The 22192-nt window shown below is 38.8% G+C and overlaps 1 non-coding gene across 1 annotated transcript; it reads left to right on the top strand.

Moving 5' to 3' along the window:
- Positions 1-16374: 16374 nt before the first annotated feature.
- LOC142174073 (small nucleolar RNA R71) lies at positions 16375-16480 on the top strand. The gene has a single exon (XR_012703424.1). It is a non-coding gene; the product is annotated as a small nucleolar RNA R71 (small nucleolar RNA).
- The last annotated feature ends 5712 nt before the right edge of the window (positions 16481-22192 follow it).

The raw sequence follows: 22192 nt of genomic DNA, 5'->3' as shown, positions 1-22192 counted from the left end.
CCATCAAACTGAAAATTTGCAAAGAACTCAACCATTACAGTCATACATACTGGGGGAAAGTCTTTAACAAACATATGTGTCCATCCCTACAGGTCATGCTTTTCTACCAACTGGGCCATGCCCTTTTCATCAGTGTTAGCAAGTATCTCCCATTCAACACCTTTCTATTTTTGAACTCAGTCAACCTGTCAACTACCCAAGGCTCAGCACTTTCTTCTTCCCTTTGCTGGTCTTCTGAGAGGTAGCAGTTTCTTTGGTGGGTTTAGCAACAGTCTTCTTCATGGGTGGTTTCTTTCCCCTTAGGGAAGAACCAGGTTCATCCTCCTCATCCAACTCAACTACAGTTTCAGCAACAGGAACTTGCTTTCTTGTCCTCTTGGTACTCCTGGACTCCTTGATCATTTGTTCATCAACAACTTTTCTTTTGCTCCTGGTGATAGGAGGTCTAGTGGGAGGAGCCACTTCCTTTCTTGCTTGTAAAACCGGTCTTGTAGGTTTTGCGGGAGTCTTTCTGTTCTTCTTCCCAACCTTATATAATGGAAAATCATCCTCATCATTGTCAACTTCCTCATCTCCTACGAAAGGAGTTAAGGAAGGCCTAGGTTCTTCAGACCCTTCCTCTTCATGAACTTCTTTTAAAGGGGCCATGACTGTATTCTCAATAGTCATAGAGCCTTCAGATTGCTCACTGGTATTGTCTTCCTCACTTTCAAATTCAATACCCTCACCTTCACTTTCTTTTTCATCTTCATTAACCCCACATTCAGATTCAGCTTCTCCCTCACTTCCTTTTCCTTATTCTTCTGATTCTCCCACTTGCTCACCTAATTGTTCTTCTACCTCACCTTCTTTCCCTTTACCTGATTCACCCTCATTCCCACTTTTCTTTTCTTCAGAACTTTGAGATTTCTCCTACACTTCTTCTCCCTTATTTTCTGTTTCTACTTCTCCTTCCCTATGAGTTTCCTCATCATCAGTCCAACTGTAAGAACTACCATCCGAACCTTCTTTATCCCATGTTTCTTTCTCACATTCCCCCTCAACCACAGGTAATTCTGCAACTATTTTGAAATTCTTGTCTTGAGTTACTACTTCCTTTTCTACATCAGTACTTTCTAATGTGGTGTGTCACTCGAGGGTTCAACAACTTCCAACAGGGAAACCTCAATTCCAAAAGCTAGAACATCAAGTTTTGATGGATGAGGTTTTACCTGAGCATCTTTGATGATTGCAGATTCCCCCCAGAGCAGTGACCTCCTTTACTTTTAGTTCCCCCTTAGCAGTACTACGATCCACTTCTTTACCAATCTTTACTGATTTTCTTGAAGTAGCCTTGACCTTAGTGGGTTTGGAGATGATTTATGAGACAGACACAGGTGCATGGGTGGTTGGTTTTGGAGATGAAAGTACAACAGGAGTAGAAACTACAGGTGTAACAGTAATAGAGGTTGATGATATAGGAACAATAATGGGCATGGGTAGAGAGATAACATGTGTAGGTTCAGAATCACCAGCCGATTTTATACTTTTCATTGGCTTGGACTTCTAAATTTTGGATTTAGTTCCAGGCTTAGATGATGATTTTTCTTTTGAAGGGGTTTGGCTAGACTTAGTCATGGTGGTGAGAGGACGATGAATTTGCTCTGGTTCTTGCTTAGGATTTGAGAGGAACAATGAGGTTTGAGAGAGGTACCAAGAGAGGGCTTTTAAAGAGAGTAATCCTAATTTGACTAGAAGAGAGAGGGTAACTGGATTGGAGTTCTAACAGGACTCTAATAGCAATTATTTTTGATGACTGGACTCTTAGAATTAATTAGAATATAATTACACTAGGATTCCCCCTTGATCCTTGACTTTGATAACAACTAGGAGTGATGCTAACTGAATTAGGAAGTCTGAGAGTAGCAGTAATTTAAGTTATTAAGTTCCAATGATTTTAGACAAGATGACACGTACCTGAGTCCAAGAACTAACTCCTTTGCAACTCCTTAGTCGTTTCTGCAATAAAGCTTCCAGCACAATAAGTTAATATCATAAGGCACAATCATCAGTTAGACTTTCTAGGCAAGTATGTGTACTTAGAACAAGTATAAGACTGAATCAAGCATTTGATACATCAACTATTTACATCTATTGACTCCTTTTTCTAGCCAATCATTGGGGTTCAACCTAGTGGGAGGCATTGATTAATCCCAGTTCTAGTTTGTTTCTTTCAAAGTGGTCCATACTTAGTGTCTTGGTGAAAATATCAACAATTTGATCTTCAGTTTTATATAAATTTATTGAGATATTTTCGTTTCAACATTGTCTCTGAGAAAATGATGTTTGAGATCAATGTTCTTAGTTCTCTTATGCTGACATGGATTTTGGTACTGGTGTTGTCACAGAAAATAGAAACATAATTAACAAATTACCATAGTCCCTGAGCTACCGTCTTATCCATAGTAATTGGGCACAGCAAGATGCTGCTGCCATATATTCTGCTTCAGCTGTAGATAGGGCCACTGAATTTTGCTTTTTTGTTCCCGAAGACACCTGACATGAACCAAGAAAATATGTTTTTTCTGACGTGCTTTTTCTGTCAACATGAAAACCTGTGTAGTCAGCATCAGCATAACCAACTAAGTCAAAGATGTAACCTCTTGGATACCGCAGACACAAATCAGGAGTTCCCTTAAGATATCTGAGTATTTTTTACACGGCTTTTAAATGAGACTCCTTGGGATTAGCCTGAAATATTGCACATAGACCCACACTGAACATAATATCAGGCCTATTTGTAGTGAGATACAACAGTGAATCAATCATTTCTCTGTATAGTTTTTGCTCCACACTTTTTCCTTCTTCATCTAGATCTATCCTTGTTGTAATGGCAATAGGGATATCAATTTACTTTGAAGAATACATGTTGAATTTCTTCAAGAGTTCTTTGATGTATTTTTGCTGATGAATCATGGTTCCAGTAGGTGTCTGTATGATCTGTAGCCCAAGAAAGAAACTCAATTCACCTATCATGCTCATTTTCAATTCTTTGCCAATCATTTCAACAAATTCTTTGAATATTGCTTTGAATCTGGTACCTATAATAGTTCTGTTTTTGGGTCTTCACAGTAGATGAAAGACCTTGATCCTCTTAAATTGATTCAACTCCTCTTGCATGGGCATTATCCGATCTGGCTCCTTTAGGGCTTCATTTATATTTTTTGGCTCAATCTGTGTGAGAAATGCAGTGAGTGCACACAGGTTTTTTTAGAGATGACCTCGTTTGTACTCCTGCATTTGTATCAAAGGTGATATTCTCAAGGGGATGTGAGATTTGGCCTAACTTGTATACCCTGATATGGTTCAGGAGAGGAGTGACCCAAAGGACAAGTGTCAGAGGGTGCAACTTCACCTATCTGAGTATCAGTCAATGTAATTACCTTTTTCCTATTTTTCCTGATCACTTTCATCCCCCTCATGATTTCCTGATGGCCCTTCAGGTTATCGTTCAAATTCTCCAGAAGTTCCTTCATTAGTGAGCCCTATATCATAGTCTTCATCCTGCAAACCTTTTTGAGCCATGTTGTTAGACTCATAAAAAATTACATAAATATTTTATTCCATACACAATTTTTTTATTAAATACTTTGTATGCTTTACTATGTGGTGAGTAACCCAGAAAACTCCCTCATCACTTCTATCATTAAACTTACCAAGAGCTTCTTAGCCATTATTGTGCACAAAATATTTACACCCAAAAGCTCTTAGGTGAGTGATGTTGGGCTTTCTTCCTCGAAGTGACTCATAGGAAGTCTTCTCAAGAATGGGTCTGACCATGCACCTGTTTAACAAGTAGCAAGCAGTATTGACTGCCTTAGCCCAAAAGCTTATAGGCAATTCACTGAAAATCAGCATAATCCTACCCATATCTTCTAGAGATCTGTTATTTCTTTCCACAAACCATTTTGTTTTAGAGTTCTGAGTGTAGAGAAATTACGTTTAATGCCATGAATGCTACAGAATTCAATGAATTTAGAGTTTTCAAACTCAGTCCCATGGTTTGTTCTTATACTTGATGAATCATTCTGACAAACACATAAAATACATCAAAGGTTTCATCCTTAGATGCTAGAATCAAGGCCCATGTGTACCTACAGAAGTCATCAACAATAACAAGCACAATATTCTTTCCTCCCATGCTCTTAACTTTCATTGGTCCACATAGATCCATGTGAAGAAGTTCCAGGAATTTGGAAGCACTGACAACTTTCTTAGATTTATAGGATGACCTTATATGTTTACCTCTGACACAGGCATCACAGACTTTGTCTGATGTAAACTCAATTTTTGGTAACCTAAGGACCAGGTCCTTTGCTGCCAACTTGTTGAGTTGAGACAGACTGACATGTCCCAGTCTTCTATGCCACAATAGTGGATCATCTTCCACTACACTTAAACATGTATGCTCACTCTGAGGAAGAGACATTGTAGATATCTTGTAGACATTGTTATGTCTCTTGCCTTTCAGAATAATTTCATCAGTATCCAACTTGGTGACCATAAAGATTGTGAAATTAAACTTTACCTCATTACCTTTATCACACATTTGAGAAATGCTGAGAAGATTATGCTTGAGTCCCACAACATAGTACACATATTCAATAGCATGAGAGAGTGACTTACCAACTTTACCAATACCTATTATTTATCCTTTCTTCCCATATTTAAATGACACACTCCCTCCTTGGAAGGCTGTCAGTGAGAGAAAAATTTTCTTTTCCCCAGTCATATCTCTTGAGCATCCACTGTCTAGATACAGGTCTTGATTGCTTTCTCTCACTTTAGCGTGCAACAAATTTCACAAGTTAGGCTTGGGAACCCAGACAATATTGGGTCCCTTTTGGTTAGAAAAATGATGAATCAAATCTCTTTTTGCCCAGAGGGGGAGAGTATTAACTGTCCTTTTCTTATTGACCTTAACCCACTTGGTTTGAACAGGGTGATTGATTGTGGGTTTTTCTTCCTTCTCCACATGTTTAAATAACCCAAAGGTATTTCTGAACTGAGCATGAATTAAGACATGGCAAGTATCTCTGAAGTGTCCCACCTTCTCATAGTGAGTGCACATCTTATTATCAAAAATTCTTACATACTTAGGATCAAACCTAGATACAGGTTTCCTATATCCAATTCCTAATTTATTAGTGCTGCAATTCTCATTCAACAAATTCAGTGCATCAGAGGATCTATGCCACTTGCTTAGCCTAGATAGTTCATACTTTTCCTTTTCAAGGCTCTCTTGCAGTACTTTATTTCTAGAGTCAGCATCATACAAACTATTTTTGAGCTCTTTTAGTTCTTTTTCAATATTGTTTTGCAGATCACTCATTATTCCCTTACCATTTGTAGCAGATTGCTGCTCATTATGAGAAGTGAGCTCAAGGACTTGGTCCTTAAGATTTTTGACATGTCCTTCAAGATCAACTTTGTCATATTCAAGCCTTTTACGATCAAGCTTAACACATAAAAGGTTGCTTACTAACTGATTATTTCCAGCACTTAATCTATCCATCTCACTCATCATGGTAACTATTATGGCCACTAACTGATTTTTAGACATAACATGGATATTTTCTTTTAAGTTAGAGATACTTACCTGATTTTGCTATCTTCAGCCTCTGAGTCGCTCATAGCTATCATTCCTATCACTTCCTCTTCTGTATGTATTTCTTCAATTTCCATTAGGGCAACCTCAATATTTTTACTTCCAAAATTAGCCTCCAAATTCCTCCATATATCATGAGTAGAGATGCAAGAGGACACCTTGAAGAAAAAACTCCTTGGTAGACTTCTATAGAGCAGATCCTTTGCCTTAGTGTTGTTCCCAAACATACACGCAAGTATACGTGGTCGTACAAGTAATAAAGTAAAAAGTCGAGTGTTGAACCCACAGAGACTTGTGTTGACGACCCACTAATTTCACCAAGATTGTTATTCAGTCGAGTCAATCAGAGTTCAAAATTGCGATTATGCTAAGCAACAGATGTAATAAGTAACTAATTACTCAAGCACAAAATAGTTATTGATTCAGTAGAAATAAAGATTCCAGGGTTATGATCAATTTAGCAATCCTATTGCGTTCTAATTAACTCTCCCTTTCATACAATTCGCTCATGATTGCTAATTAATCGAGTAATTGCTCTCATAATATTCTCCCGAATTACTACTCGCCTATTTAAAAAAGATTAACACATATATTTCAATGGAATCAATCTATTAAGAACGCATTAAGATTACAATATTCAATTAACATGGTGACTAGGTATATTCCTATTTTATCCACAAATCAGCCCTCCACTCAGAGTTAAGATCATGTCATCTTCAACTCTTCTCTAATCTAGATGTAGCTTTCCGAAGCATATCATAGATAGTAAATAAAACCTAACAGTTGGCTAGACAATTAAGCAATTAATCACAGAATTGAAGAAATAACTATATATTACCAAATTGTAATCAAGGTTAAGTCAACTTCAAACAACAATATTCATGGCTCCCAGAACTATGGCTTTTAGCCACTCATGATAAAATCAAAATAATTTCACAAGTGTTGAATAATTGAAAATACTATGAAAGATGAAGAAAAACTGAGAACCCTTGCTCCCGAATGTTCCGTGTGTGTATTTTCCTCTCAAAGTGGCGTCTCCCCCTCCAAAATAGGTTTAGGTTTGCTTTTATACGAGTTGGAGGTGTCTTAGGTCGAAATAACCTTGTCCCGGTCGAGGTAGGAAAAATTACCGTCACTAGTGCCCAGGGTAGCATGGGGCGCTAGCCCTGGTGCTGGGAAATTTTGGAGTTTTGATTTCTGCGCCACAGGTCGCCCCACGCTAGCTTGGGTGCTACATTGTGGAATTTTTCTTTTTTTCACCTTTTTGCTTGAAATCACGCACCTTCGTCCCACATTGGCTCCAGATGATTCCTACACATAAAAATACCACTAATTAGTACAAATTATTACATTACATATTCTAAATCTACGAAACATGAGTAAAATACAAGGAAATATGCATATAAATATACATACTTTAAGCCGAATATCACCACCCCACACTTAGACTCTTTCTCTCCCTCGAACAATGGGACTATCAACTACACCCCAACAACATATATCCCAACTAGGGAGGAGCAACTCAATCTTTCAATCATACACTCTACCGTTGACTATGGTCGATACCGGCAAGCAAGCATGAACATACAAAATTTATATTCTTCCCGTTTTAAACATGTCCAAGTATAAATATTACAATTCAATCAATTCAAACAACCTATCTACAACCACCCTACCTCAAGAGCTGACTCGTTACCACTAAGCACCTTCAACTCGCACACTCACCCAACAAGAGAAGTTTACAACATTATCAATCCGTTGTGAGATTATGTGCCCTCACCAACAAACAAGAGAGTGGATATAGAAATAGTCCACACATTCAAATATTACTTTGAACATAAATTAAGGATATCACACAATAGAACAAAAGTCGCTCACTCTCATAAAGACTTTCATGTGCATCCCGTGTCGTACCATAAGCTTTCCCGTAGTGTACATCTCTACTAATCTAAGTTAGACAAGTCTAGGATCAATTAGAACTTTATGGTTTGTAATGTAGGTTAAGGGAAAGGTAGGATACATTTAGGAATGGTGACTAACCCTCCTAAGCACTTTAATACACTACATTCAAGAATCGAGCACGTTTTCTTCTCAACCAATTCACTCGCCACAAACCATACACAACCTAGCCATTTCTTCAATTAAGCACTTCTACATCCCCACTAGCACGAATTAGTAAGATTAGGAGGTGTGCATTTTTCTTCTTTTTGACGATCAACATTATTTGTCTATTTTTTTTTTGAAATTTACTTCTCTTTTTCTATACACACTCCGTACTTTAACGTTCATCAGCTAGTGGTATTTGTTTCACAACTTTAGTGCACTTTATGGGCCCTTCCATGGTTCCACTCGAAAGCTACTTCCCAATATCTTACCTTACTTCTTTTAGCGCCTAAGTGCCTTCGGAGGCAAAGGTTTAACAAGCTCAAATTAAGAACAAAATAGGGATATAGCTTGTAATGTGGGTACCAAAGAAAAGGTCTATAGGCTCAAAAAGGGATAGCAACGAGAAAATTTTATTTATAAGTGACAAGCACATCTATGATCAAGCAAGAAATGCCTACATCATCTCCTAGACTAGCACAACTTAATGATTTTGCTTCGATTAACACACGAGGCAAGTTCTAGACTACACAAGATAATACAGAATATAAAAAGTCCTTACACACACATTGGACATGACTCAATCAAGACGGTTCTGTTCAACTCTCAAGTCAAGAAAGCCCATATAGTTGAGAATTTTAAGCAATAGTGCACTAGGTGACATACAAGTCAAACAATTAAGAAACGACGTCACAGAGTAGGCTATTTATGTTACTTAGGTATCACCGTTCAAATCAAATATAACAGGAAGACAGGGCGCATGCCATAGCCTAATCTGCCAACACCAAACATGTCAATAAATATCTTATAGCAACTCAGTTTTCTTCCTATCCTACTCCTAAAAAAATAAAAATAAAATACCCGGTTCAAGCTACACCCTTGGAAAAGAATCGACGCCCAAAGAAAAACTAAGGGATACTATCTAACTATCCAAAACAAAGAAAATCTTTTTGGTGTTTTTAACCAGACTTTAATCTCTCAAGAAAACTGTCCAAGAGATCCATCGTCGGGAAAAGTTCGAGATTTTTTTGATTTCCCCCCCTGAGTTTTCTCTATTTTTGTTTTTATTTTTATTTTTAACAAGCTAGACTATGTTTACTACGAGTTCTAAAAGAAATACTAATAAAAAAAATAGTTTTATACAATTACATTATAGAAAGTAGTTCCCCTGCCCCATACTTATAATATGCATAGTCCCCGATGCATGTAAGAATTCAAAACAAAGTAAGGTGGAAAGAAGAACTCCCTGCTAGTCAGACCCATGAGGGTTATACTCGAATCATTCATCCTCAGAATGCCCACTAGCCGAAGCTCTGGGCTCATCATCATCTGCTCCTAGGGGCACCAAAGCCATTGGCTTCGTGACATCAACACCAATATCATCCTCATCATTTGAGCCCCTGTGGATGTTTTCATCCTCTGACGGGTGAATGGGACTGCCAGGCATAATTCCCAACATTTCTTTTGAAGAACTGGATAGATCATTGCGCATATGCATACACTGCTCATCCGTCACGCCCAACTTGCTCATTATCACATTCAAGGAGCTATATAGATATCTGTTGAAGTTTTCATCCCTCTCTTTCCGCACAACCTGGCTCAGCTTGGATGTAGATTCCAATAAGGAAGTAATGTCCATCAATCCCTTTGGTTCATTCACCACCTCATCATAATCGGGGTACTCAGGTACCTCACGAGAGAGCATGTACTGCATCAACAAGTTTCCAAAGAAGAATCTTTTTATTTTCCACCCAAACCGTGTGCGGGTCGTCTCTCCTAACATAATCTCACCCACATTGATGGGTCGCCCAGTCATCAATAAAAAATCAAACACATCCGGCCTCGAGTGCACTCACTATTGTGCTCCACCGACATCAGTCTGTCCTGCACAAAGTTCTGCCACACCTTGGCACTTTTGTTGAAGTCAAATCGAATTATCTCAAGATGTGCATCACCCTTAGTCCTCGTCCATTTTGCATTATAACCGACTCCACATAGAGTGTGACGAATATCCTGGTAGCTTGGACACTTGACAATCTTTTGCAGTCTCCTCGAATTAGGGCAATCAACTCCTAAGCATTTGCATAAGGACGCCTTATCCAATGGCACTTCCTTTCCTCGAACCCATGACATAAACCGATGCTCATTCCAATTTTCATATAGCTCCCTTGCCATGTTCAAATTTGCATGTCCCGGGAACCCAAGGAACTTGTCCATCTTCATATCTCTCAACCGAGCTAGCACATCCGAGAAATTCTTCTCCAAGGTGTTCACATTAATCCCCATTTCAGAGACGTACCGCTCATATGGCTCAAAGATGTGATACCACAGGATGGCGTCCTCCCGAACCATATCCAATTGGGGCCTTGGCCCCGATGGTTCCCTCCATGATCGCCATCAACCTAGTTTCCTTTTGCTTGGCGAGATGAACCTTCACCTTGCTTGCACTTTTTAGGAGGGGGAGCAGTAGTATAGGACTTCCCCACTCCTTTTCCCTTGGTAACACCGTCACGAGCCATAGCAACCTCCAACACAATAAACATGAATGTGAGAATGAATCAAGAAATCTGCCTAAGGTTATCGTGAGAGTCAAAGGTGACCCCACACTTAAAACCGAAGGCTCTATGTAATATACTCACAATAGTGGTTCAAAAGTGCAGAAATATTGAACCACAAGGCGATGGGTACTCAAGACTCCCATATGCCACACAATTATAATTTACTTACTATTCCACACAAATCAAGTAGTCGAACATGGCGAAGTGACTTATCATTAGTTCAAACAACCAACACACGGTCCCCAATCTCTACAACTAACACGCTACACTAGCTAATTCTAACAAAGTGATACAACATACATAATAGAAGATACATGGTTTTGGTGGTGTGGTTATTGTATGTGAGTATTAAAAACAAGCTTCGGGTTATGTAAAACCACCCCCAAATACCCCACACTTAGCCCGACATCACATAAAACTACACTCGGCTACTCAAACAAACCGGTGCATAATTTACTCTTTCAAGCATTTTATCAAATTCATGGTGGGCATTAAGTGTGTGCAACTCAACTTAACAATGGTGGAACATGGAGGCCCTCCCAAATTTTAAACAAAGTAGAAGGAATTGTAGTTTACTACTCAGTAGACAACTTCACAACCAATTTTTAATAACCAATTTCATTGCACATAAAGGCCACCCACCATAGAAAATAAGTTCTAAAAGACAACTATGTGGGAATTGGGGTTGGGGTCGTTTGGGATGGGGATGTGGATGTGGAATATAACTTACAAAATAAAAGAAAATGGAGAAGGGGGAACATACCTGGGGGGATTTGATATGAATGCATGAGAGAAACTAGACAAATTAAGAGAGAGATAGAGAGAGTAGTGGGAAGAGAGAGAGAGAGATGTGTTTGAGAGAGAGAGAGAGAGAGAGAGAGAGAGAGAGAGATACGGTGAATGAGGATTTAGGGGGTTAGAGTTATTTTAATTAGGTGGGGAATGGGTATGAGTAATAGAAGATGGGTTAAGGGGTAATTAGAAACGGGTACTTGTGTCGGGTTTTATGGGAGTGGATTAATAAAAACAATAAAATGAAAAAAAAATTATACTTACCTGCCGCCAGCCCAGAGCATCCCACTAGGCCTGGCACCGGGGGACATTTGCCGCCTGTTTTGTGCGCCCCAAGTAGCGGTGGGCACTGGACTGGGCGCTACTTTTCGATTTTTTTTGAATGAAATCCCTGAACCCCCAAGCACTTAATATATCAATTATACACATTCAACACCATTCCTACCTATGATTTAAAAACAAACTCTAGCCTACTCTAACTAAAAAAAACAAAAAGCTATGCTATGAAAGCACTAAAGATTGGGTTGCCTCCCAATAAGCGCCTGATTTAACATCGCGGCACGACACATGGCCTCACTTTACTCATCACCGAGTATTACTTTGGACTTCTAGCGATCAATGACACCTCCCAAGTAGTGCTTGACTCTTTTCCCATTCACTAAAGAATTTCTTTCACCGTTTAAAGCGTGCAACTCACTTTAACCATAAGGAGTGACTCTCAGCACCTTAAATGAACCTGACCACCTCGATTTTAACTTCCTAGGAAATAGCTTAAGCATGTAATTGAACAATAGTACCTTTTGTCCCGGTTCAAAGTGACGTGGCTTGATACGCTTGTCATACCATCCTTTTGTTTTCTCCTTGTAAAGCTTAGCATTTTCATAAGAGTGCAGCCTAAAATCATCTAACTCATTCAACATCAAGAGCCTCTTCTCACCCGCGGCTTCAAAGTCCATATTAAACTTTTTAATCGCCCAATACGCCTTATGTTCAAGTTCAACCGGCAAGTGACATGCCTTCCCATAAACAAGCTTATATGGGGATGCCCCAATTGGTATTTTGTATGCAGTTCTATATGCCCACAAGGCATCATCTAGCTTTGCAACCTAATCTTTCCTGTTCACACTCACTATCTTCTCTAGTATCTGCTTTATTTCTATGTTGGACACTTCATCTTGTCCACTTATTTGTGGATGATATGCCGTGGCAACTCTGTGGCGGACCCCATATTTGGCTAGAAGGTTATTCAACAACCGATTACAGAAATGTATTCCTTCATCACTAATCAAGGTACGTGGAGTCCCAAACATCGAAAATATATTTTTATTCACAAAAGCAGCTACCACCTTGGCATCATTGGTTGGCAATGTGACCGCCTCTACCTATTTTGACACGTAGTCGACCGCTAGCAAGATATATTTGTTTCCTCTAGACAATGGGAATGGTCCCATGAAGTTTATGCCCCACACATAAAAAATCTGTACCTCCAGGATATTATTCAAAGGCATTTCATGCCTCTTCATGATTGTTCCTATTCTTTGACACTGGTCACACTTCTTAACAAATGCATGGGCATCCTTGAACAATGTTGGCTAATAGAACCCAGACTGCAACACCTTTGCAGCTATCCTATCGCCTCCATGATGGCCCCCATAAGGTGAGGCATGACAGTCATACAACACTAATTCCACCCCCTTTTCAGAAATGCACCTCCTCATCAACTGATCCACACTGTATGTACAAGAATAACTCATCCTAGTAGTAAAAGTTCACATAATGCAGAAACCTCTTCCTTGCCTTAGACTGAATTTCAGGAGGAAGTATCCCACTCACAATATAATTCACATAGTTTGCATACTATGGAACAAGGTCATGGGTGATGGCAAACAGTTTCTCATCAGGAAATGTCTCCTTAATTTGTCCACCTTCCTCCACACGCTCATGATTTTCCAGCTTCGCCAGGTGGTCATCCACTTGGTTTCATGTGCCCTTCCGACATGTATTTCTACATCAAATTCATACAATAATAAAATCCAGCACATCAATCTAGCCTTGGATTCTTTTTTCGTAAATAGATACCTGTTTGCTGCATGATCGGTATGGACTATAACTTTTGTTCGCATCAAGTAAGCTCGAAATTTCTCAAAGGCCCACACAACTGACAACAACTCCTTTCCAGTGGTTGTGAAATTCAGTTGTGCATCATCAAGAGTCTAACTCGCATAGTATATGGAGTAAAACATCTTGTCCTACCTCTGCCCTAGCACTTCCCCAATAGCATGGTCATCGCATATAAGTTCAAATGGTAAGGACCAATCCGTTGCTGCAATAATGTGGGCAGCCACCAACTTCTCTTTCAGCTCCTCGAATGCCTTCAGGCTGGCTTGATCAAAATTGAAAGTCGCACCCTTTTCAAGAAACCTGCCCTATGGAGTAGCAATTTTAGAAAAAGATTTAATAAAACGTCTATAGAAACATGCGTTTCCCAAGACACTCCGGACACCCTTCACAGAGATGGGTGGAGGTAATTTTGCAACCGCCTCCACCTTCACCTTATCAACTTCAATGCTCTTCAATACTCTATGTCCCAACACGATGCCCTCTTACACCATAAAATAGCACTTATCCCAATTTAGCACTAAATTTATTTCTTCACAACGTGCCAAACGTGGCCCAAATTCTTCAAGCAATCATCATAAGAAGACCTAAAGACTAAAAAATCATCCATGAAGACTTCTACAAATTTTTCCACCATATCAGTGAAAATGGCCATCATGCACCTCTAAAAAGTGGCCGGTGCATTACAAAGACCAAGCATTCACTTGAAAGCAAAAGTACTATAAGGGCACGTGAAAGTCGTTTTCTCCTGATCCTCTGGGTGTATGACAATCTGGTTGTACCCCGAATAACCATCAAGGAAGCAATAATACTCATGCCCAGCCAACCTGTCCAACATTTGGTCAATGAATGGAAGTGGGAAGTGGTCCTTGCGGGTTGCTTTGGTGAGCTTTCTATATTCAATGCAAACTCTCCACCCCGTCACGGTGCGAGTAGGAATTAGCTCATTTTTCTCATTATCTACAACAGTCATGCCCCCCCTTTTAAGCACACATTGCACTAGCTCACCTAATTCCTGTCAGAAATAGGAAAGATGATACCCGCGTCAAGCCATTTAATTGCTTCCTTCTTCAAGACCTCCTTTATAATATGATTTAACCTCCTTTGTTGCTCAACAGTGGGCGGTGTCCATCTTCTAGAAAGATTTTATGCACGCAAAATGATGAACTGATTCCATTGATATCAGCAATTGTCAACCCAATAGTTTTTTTATTCTCACGAAGCACTCTTAACAACTTTTCTTCTTGCACATTGGTCAAGCTGGATGAGATAATCACTGGCAATGTTTCAGAATTCCCCAAGTAGGCATAGCGCAGGTGCATTGGAAGAGGCTTGAGCTCTAGCTTTAGAGCTTCTTCAACAGATGATTAGGAGGGGTTAGAGTAATAGGCCTATCCAACTTCCTAAAATATCCCAAGCCCATGGACATACTTGCAAGACATGATAAGGACTTGCTCGATTTCTTCCATCATCAAATCTTCACTTTCTTCTTCACCCCCTTCAAAACTCATTCACGAGGATCTATAGGGCTCATATAAGGCACCAATGAAGTCACATCACTTTCCACCATAGAAATCATGGATAGATCTTTATAGTGGGCTGGCAATTTGAGTGCTTTATAAACATTGAATACCTCCACTCGATCATCCACTCTCATTGTCATCTTTCCTTTACATATATCAATAATAGCTCGGTCCGTAGCTAAGAATGGATGCCCCAAAATAAATGCGACTTCCTGATCATGCTCATAGTCCAAGATAATGAAATCAACAGGAAATATGAAAGAACCCACTTGAACTAACACATCTTCAATCACCTCTTCTGGATGAGCAAGGGAGCGATCAACCAACTGTAGAATCACCGTAGTTAGGCGTGGCTCACCCAACCCAAATAGTCTAAAAACAGATAGCGGCATCAAATTGATGCTTGCCCCAAGATCACACAAATCTCGCCCGAACTGCGTGCTTACCATTTGAAATATGGATAGTGAAACTACCCGGATCCTTCAATTTCTGAGGTAGCTTGCTTTGAATTCTTGAGCTATATTCTTAAGTGAGTGCCACAGTCTCAAACTCGGCTAACCTCCTATTTATGCCATTATGCCTTTGATATATTTGGCATATTTGGGCACTTCTTGCAAGATGTCTACCATCAAAATATTAATTTGCACCTGCTTCAAAATATCAAGAAACTTTTTATAAGCAGCATTATCCTTAACTTTATGCAATCTCTAAGGGAATGGAGGTGATGGCCTCGCAACTAGTGGTTAAGGTTTCTTTCCACCGCCTCTTCAACTGGCTTCTCTCACTCCTTTAGTTTTTCTGATTCTGCTTCTATGGTGGCATGTTTTTCATTAAAGGTCACTTGCTTTCTCTTTTTCGATGGGACTTCTTCTAACTGTCTCCCATTCCTCAATGACATAACATTAATAGATGCCTTAGGATTAGCCTCAGTGTCACTTGGAAGAGCTCCAATTGGTCGAGTATTTTGGGCACTGGCAAGTTGCCCCATTTTTCGCTCTAAATTTCTCATCGATGCTGCTTGGGCCTGCTAGTCAGCCATCAATTTCTTTAGCATCTCCTCAATGTGACTCGTCGAGTTTATATGTTGTTCAACCTGTGGTGGTCTATATTGCGGTTGAGGAGCTTGTGGCATGTACTGATTCTGCGCACCTTGGTTTCCACCCCAAGAGAAGTTTGGGTGGTTCCTCTAGTTAGGATTGTAAGTGTTTCTGTATTGATTTGTCTGGCCCCTATTTCCATTACCCACAAAACATACAGACTGTGGATTAGCTGGGCATAAGTCACTCGTGTGACCCTCTCCACATACTTCACAAAATATCCGAACCTGCTGCACTGATTGAGCTTGTTGCTTGTTAATAACCAAGGTTATCTTATCGACTTGGTTGGCCAATGTGGCAACCTACGCTGATAATGCAGAAACATCAACTAACTCGAGGACCCCCACAGATGTTTGAAAGGTATGTCTGCCCACTCTCCTTGCCAACAAGGATTACTTTTGGACAATTTGTTCAATAAAGCATAAATTTCATCAAAGCTTTTATCCAACACTTGACTTCTCGCTGTAGCGTCCACCACAATTTTTGTCTCTGGATGTAGCCCTTCTATGAAGGTATGAGCCAACGCTTCATTTGTCTAGTTGTGATGAGGACAATCTCTGAGCAGCCCTTGAACCTCTCCCAAGCTGCATATAAATACTCCTTCAATTTCTGTTTAAAGGACGCTATCTCACTTTTGATCTTTGTAGTTTTGCCTAAAGGGAGTAACCGTGTAAAAATTTCCTAGATAGATAATTCCATGATGTGATAGAATTAGCCGGTTCTTCCTTCAACCACCTCTTTGCTTCACTGAACAGAGAAAACGGAAATAGTGTGAGCCTCACATATTCTGGAGTGACTCTGTTAGTGATATAAGTATCACTAATCTCCAAGAAGTTCAGAATGTGTTGTTGTGGATCCTCATGTGGAAGACCCACAAACTGCATATTTGAATGTATTAACTGGATCATGCTCTGTTTTAGCTCAAAGTGCCCAGTGATTATGGGCTTCACAATGCTGGAGGTGACATTAGCAATGCTGGGCATCGCCACCTCTTGAACAGCTATATGTTGCTCCTCTGCCATGTTCACAAGTAATTGAACAAATGCCTGAAGATTATTTGTGTCCCTTGCTTCTCTCAAACTCCTGTGAAATGTTCTCTCAGGTTTGGGGTCAAAGCCTTAAAGTCTATCCTGGTTTCTGACCCTTCGCATTCAATCAAAGTTCCTGAGAGCAGAGCAACTAATAAGAAACGTTAGACTTAACGAAATAAACAACTAATGTAAAAGCTAGTAAAGTAGTCAATATTCAAGTCCCCAGCAATGACGCTAAAAACTTGTTGAATAGTTGTAATCAAAGTTAAGTCAACTTCAAACAATAATATTCATGGCTAAATCACAACCCCAGAACTATGGGTTTTAACCACTCATGATAAAATCAAAAAAATTTCATAAGTGTTGGATAGTTGAAAATACTAAGCAGGATGAAGAAAAACTGAGAATCCTTGCTCCCGGATATTCCGTGTGTGTATTTTCCTCTCAAAGTGGCGTCTTCGCATCCAAAATAGGTTTAGGCTTGCTTTTATACGAGTTGGGAGTGTCTTGGGTCGAAATAACCTTGTCTCAGTCGAGGTAAGAAATATTTCCGTCACCAGTGCCCTGGGTAGCGTGGGGCGCTGGGAAATTTTTGAGTTCTTATTTCTGCGCCACATGTAGCGCCCCACACTAGCCTAAGTGCTACTTTGTGATATTTTTTTCCTTTCGTCCCCTTTTTGCTTCAAATCACGCACCTTCGTTCCATTGCCTCCGGATGATTCCTACTCATAAAAATATCATGAATTAGCATAAATTATTACATTACACATCCGAAATCTACGAAACATGAGTAAAATATAAGGAAATATGCATATAAATATACATACTTTAAGCCGAATATCACTTAGCATTTTTATGGATCATCTGACGATCCTCAACATCATATTCCTCCTCTCTCTTGATACTTTTGTTTCCATCACTATCCACCTTGGTGGGTGTAATTGGTCCATGATTGACAATTATCGATAGGTCAAAATTAGTAGCCTGAAGGAACACTTCCATACGCATCTTCCATTCATCATAGTGGTGTCCATCAAAAGGAGGGGTTTTTTTCAATATGCATTCCTAGCTGTATAGGGGTTCAACTTCAACAACCTTGTGTGAATCGATCACAACATAAAGACTAATAGCCTCGTCCTCATTTTCCTCCTCTTTATCACTTCCACTGTCTTCATATGATGCTAGAAAGGCTTGTTTCATGGCCTCAGTGAACCCCTTGCCTAGGATTTTGCCTTTGTTCAGGCCTTGCTCTTTCAACTCTTCTCTTTTCTCATTTTTGGCTCTTTCTTTCTTCTACTCAATTTCCCACATTGAATAGTCTTTGACCATGTGATCCAGTTTATTCCACTTGTAACACCCATCATATGAAAGCTTGTCAATCTGCTTAGGTTTGCCACTATTTTCTCTCTTAGATGCATTCTTGGAATTCTTCATGAACTTTTTGAACTTAGCAAACATAGCTAGGTCCAGTTCATCATTGTCAGACTCATCTTCTTCGGATGCCTTAAGAACCAAGGCCTTATCCCTCTTTGGTTCTTCCTTGCGTAGTTCCAACATTCTCATCTCATGAGTTTTTAAGTTTCGAATCAACTTGTTCAGTAAAATCTTATCCAACTCCTTTGCTTCATGAATGGCTGTGACTTTCGATCCCCGTGAAGTAGGAAGAATCCTTAGAACTTTGCTAACCAGTTCTTCAGAAGTGAATACCTTTCCTAGTGACTTAAGTTCTTTGCCTAGCTTCTTACTCGTAAATGAAATAAACAATAAAACAATCAATTTTATGTGGAAAATCACCAGGTTCAAAGGTGCAAAACCACGACCTACCACGTAGGATTTTAACTTCAACTTCACTAGAACAAATGAGCCAAATCTACTGATTACAAAACTTGTAAACTAATACCCATACACTTCTCCGACTTCTACTACTTGAATGTATTACAATATACTCTAACTTGCACTCAAACAATGACTCCGACGAACATGTTTTGAATGACATATGAGTATAATTCAATCTCCTAATATACATGAAAAAACAGACTCAAGAAGAACACTGACTTTCAGTACACATCAATGATCAACTTGGGTGTTAAGCTGGAAATGTTGTATACCGTTCTTCAGTTGATGTGCAAAAGAAAAATCTTCTTAGTACTTAAGGAAAGTATTTAACTTCCCAGTCTTCTGAAATCTTTAGGAGTCCTAAATGCAATCACCTTCTTTTTTGGTAGCAATGCTAAGGTTCCACGGACTCTACAAATCTTGTGACTATTGTCTATCAATTATCGGGGCTGATATTCTTGGGTAACAGTCCTTATCGCATCAAGAGTCATTTCCAGCAATATCGGACTATAGTAACTTTGTGTAAAAGTTACTGCTTTGTAAGAACTTTCAACAGCTTGAGGACCTGGTTCTTAGCACACGTTCCGCAACTACTTTGAGGACAATGTTGTTAGCACACGTTCACTGGACACACTTGTTAATCATCAGAACCCCAATTCTCAATAATTTGGACCTACAAATATGAAAAATCAAAGTTTAAATAGATACATGTGATTTTTTGCTAATTGTGATTTAAAAGGTACACATATGTAATGAAGCATATCTCACATGATATTTCTTTTTATACGATATTCCTGATGTATGCTGTTTCTTATACCCGATGGTGACTTATGGGCCACTCTACCAACCATCTAAAGGATTCATAAGGTTCAATAAATTTAGGGTTCAACTTGTCCCTCTTTCCAAATCTCTTAATCCCTTGATAGGCGACACTTTCAAAAATATAGAGTCGTCTTTCATGAACTCTAATTTTGGATGTTGCTTGTCCAAATATGACTTTTGATCGCAGTTTTAAGCCTTTCTTAGATGATCTTTACTTTCTTTAAGACTTCAGAACAAGTTTGGTCCTATTAGTTGTGTCTAATCCGGTTCGAACCATCCAATGACCAATCTATATCGTCACCTATACAAAGTTTATCAAACGGGGGCATTTAGTACTCACTTGATAACTATTATCGATCAATGAGAGATGATCATTCCAATTACCTTCAAAGTCGATTGCACATGCTTGTAATATATTCTTAAATGTCTAAATAATTCTTTCTACTTACCAATTCGCTGACGGGTGATAAATTATGATGTTTCTGTAAGATAGTTGAAGTCTCTCCCACGTGAAAATGGAATAATAACAATAACAATACTATTTTCGCGATTCAATTAAGTTACACATAAATTAGCATTCAAGAATAATGATCTATTTTGAATATGTGATGTCACCTTGTTCAATGTCTCTCTCAAATATTTTCAAGTGAAAATAACTTATTTTTTATGCTGCTTTTTTTCAAATGAAATGAAAAGAGCCTCTATTTATACGCAAAGAGTTCTTGAACGTCTTAAGGATATTAAATAGAGTTCATGAATAAGTTTAATGAATTTTAGAATACCAAAATATATTTACAAAATCAAGAATGTATCTAATAAATTTTCTAAATTCATTTATCAAGATTCATTCACATTTGAAAAATCCTGTTTAACCTAAGATTCGTTTTGTAGTCTAAGCAATTGAATTTATATTTTAGTCCGCAAAAAATTAAATTATACCAATAATGTCTAATGCTTTTGTTGATATAGATGTAATTAAAATAGAACAGATAAAAAAACAAAGTAAATAATTGTGTTGAGATAACAATAAATAGAAAGTAGTATGGCCCTCGATCTTTGATGGATGTTATATGATGAACAATAGAGAAAAGTCTTATAACAATTCTGATAGAATTCAAGTGGAATACAATTGTGCGAGAGAGAAATATTTATAGGATAATCTAATTGTAATTATCCCTAATATTTCTCTCATACGTTACATTCATTATCTAAAGTAAGTGCAAATTTCATAAGTTATGCTTAACTATTGGGCGTGGTTAGTGGATAATTCCGAATATCATCGAGTCCATTGAATCCGAGAGTACTATCTATCCGGATGTTTGTGACCATCCAGATTCGTAACCACTTTGACTAGTAAAAATGAAACGATTCCGAGACCAACCTCTCGATCTTTAATCTTCGATCAAGTTTACTTTGAAAGACTTAGAGCTGAATAGGAAAAACTTGCGATGTATTGACTCATGTGCCATCCACGTGTCAGGTATATTTTCATTAATAAAATCTTCTCTCACTTTCCGGCCAAGTTTTGAGAGTTATCCGGTAAGTAAAAGCTTTTGGATGAGAAAGAACTGCTAGCATTACTTTTAAATTCGAAACTACACACATCTTTTCCATTTAATTCATGGGAATGTGGAGAGATACGGTTGGTCCTGATGTTATTTCTAGTTACTTAGCCAATGATAGTTTCTCTATCTATAAGTAAAGCTTTGTAATATCATCTGATTATTATTGAAATTTAGCAATCATTCATTGCTTTATTCTCAAGGTTCTAACCGCAATTTTGAGAGTGATTATCAATCTATTTCGTATTTTTTTTCTTTGTCAATTATTTCCATTCATTGCCCTATTCTTCAAATCATTGGGAAAGTAAAGAAATTCTTGGTTATCAGTAACCCGATTTCTTCTTGATATTGACTTTGATCGAAAAATCTATATTTTGGGTTAAACAGAATCTAAGTAAAGTCAATAGTAAATAAGCAAGAACAAAAGGCACAATATATAGAAAATTCTTTTTCCAACTTTGTATTTAACTCGAGCATACAAAGAAACTCAAATTCAAAGTACAATGTCGTGTACAAGAAGATCACTCTTGACCCTTAGATATTTTCACAAGATTACTCTTAGCCTTAGGCATTTTCACTCTTGAAAACAAACTTATGAACTCTTTCCTAACCCAAACATGTACTCCCACACGTTTTTACAAGCATAAGGGTGATGCATATTTATAGAACATGTGACAGCCCCGTGCCTTTACATTTGTCGCTCTTAGGCTTAGATACTTGTCCCACACAACCTACTATTTTAACCTAGTGTAGTTGACATCCCCCAATTACTAGGACCATGATAGATCATGCTAAGATAATGGAAACATGGCTACAAACTAACAACTGCCTGTCAGATTTGAACAAAAGCCAACCGCCGTTATGTGCACAGCATGTGCCTTTTAATCACTTTTGACTTTGTCAATGCTGGAACTTGCTGCCCATGTGCGTAACTTGGCTTGAATCAGGCTTCAACGCCTTGTTCTCGGGTGCATTGCACCCGCATTTGGCCCTTGCCATTGCTCACGCACATGGCCCTTTGCCGCTCCCAATGTCATGACAAGTCTGTCTTGCGCGCATGCCTTCGTTGCACTTAGCCTGCCTTTGCCCACTTCGATTTTGCT

Source organism: Nicotiana tabacum, chromosome 19 (genome assembly GCF_000715075.1).
Source record: "Nicotiana tabacum cultivar K326 chromosome 19, ASM71507v2, whole genome shotgun sequence".
Taxonomy (NCBI): Eukaryota; Viridiplantae; Streptophyta; class Magnoliopsida; order Solanales; family Solanaceae; genus Nicotiana; species Nicotiana tabacum.
The sequence above is the reverse complement of the archived record's forward strand: the minus strand, read 5'-3'. Positions and strand labels throughout refer to the sequence as shown.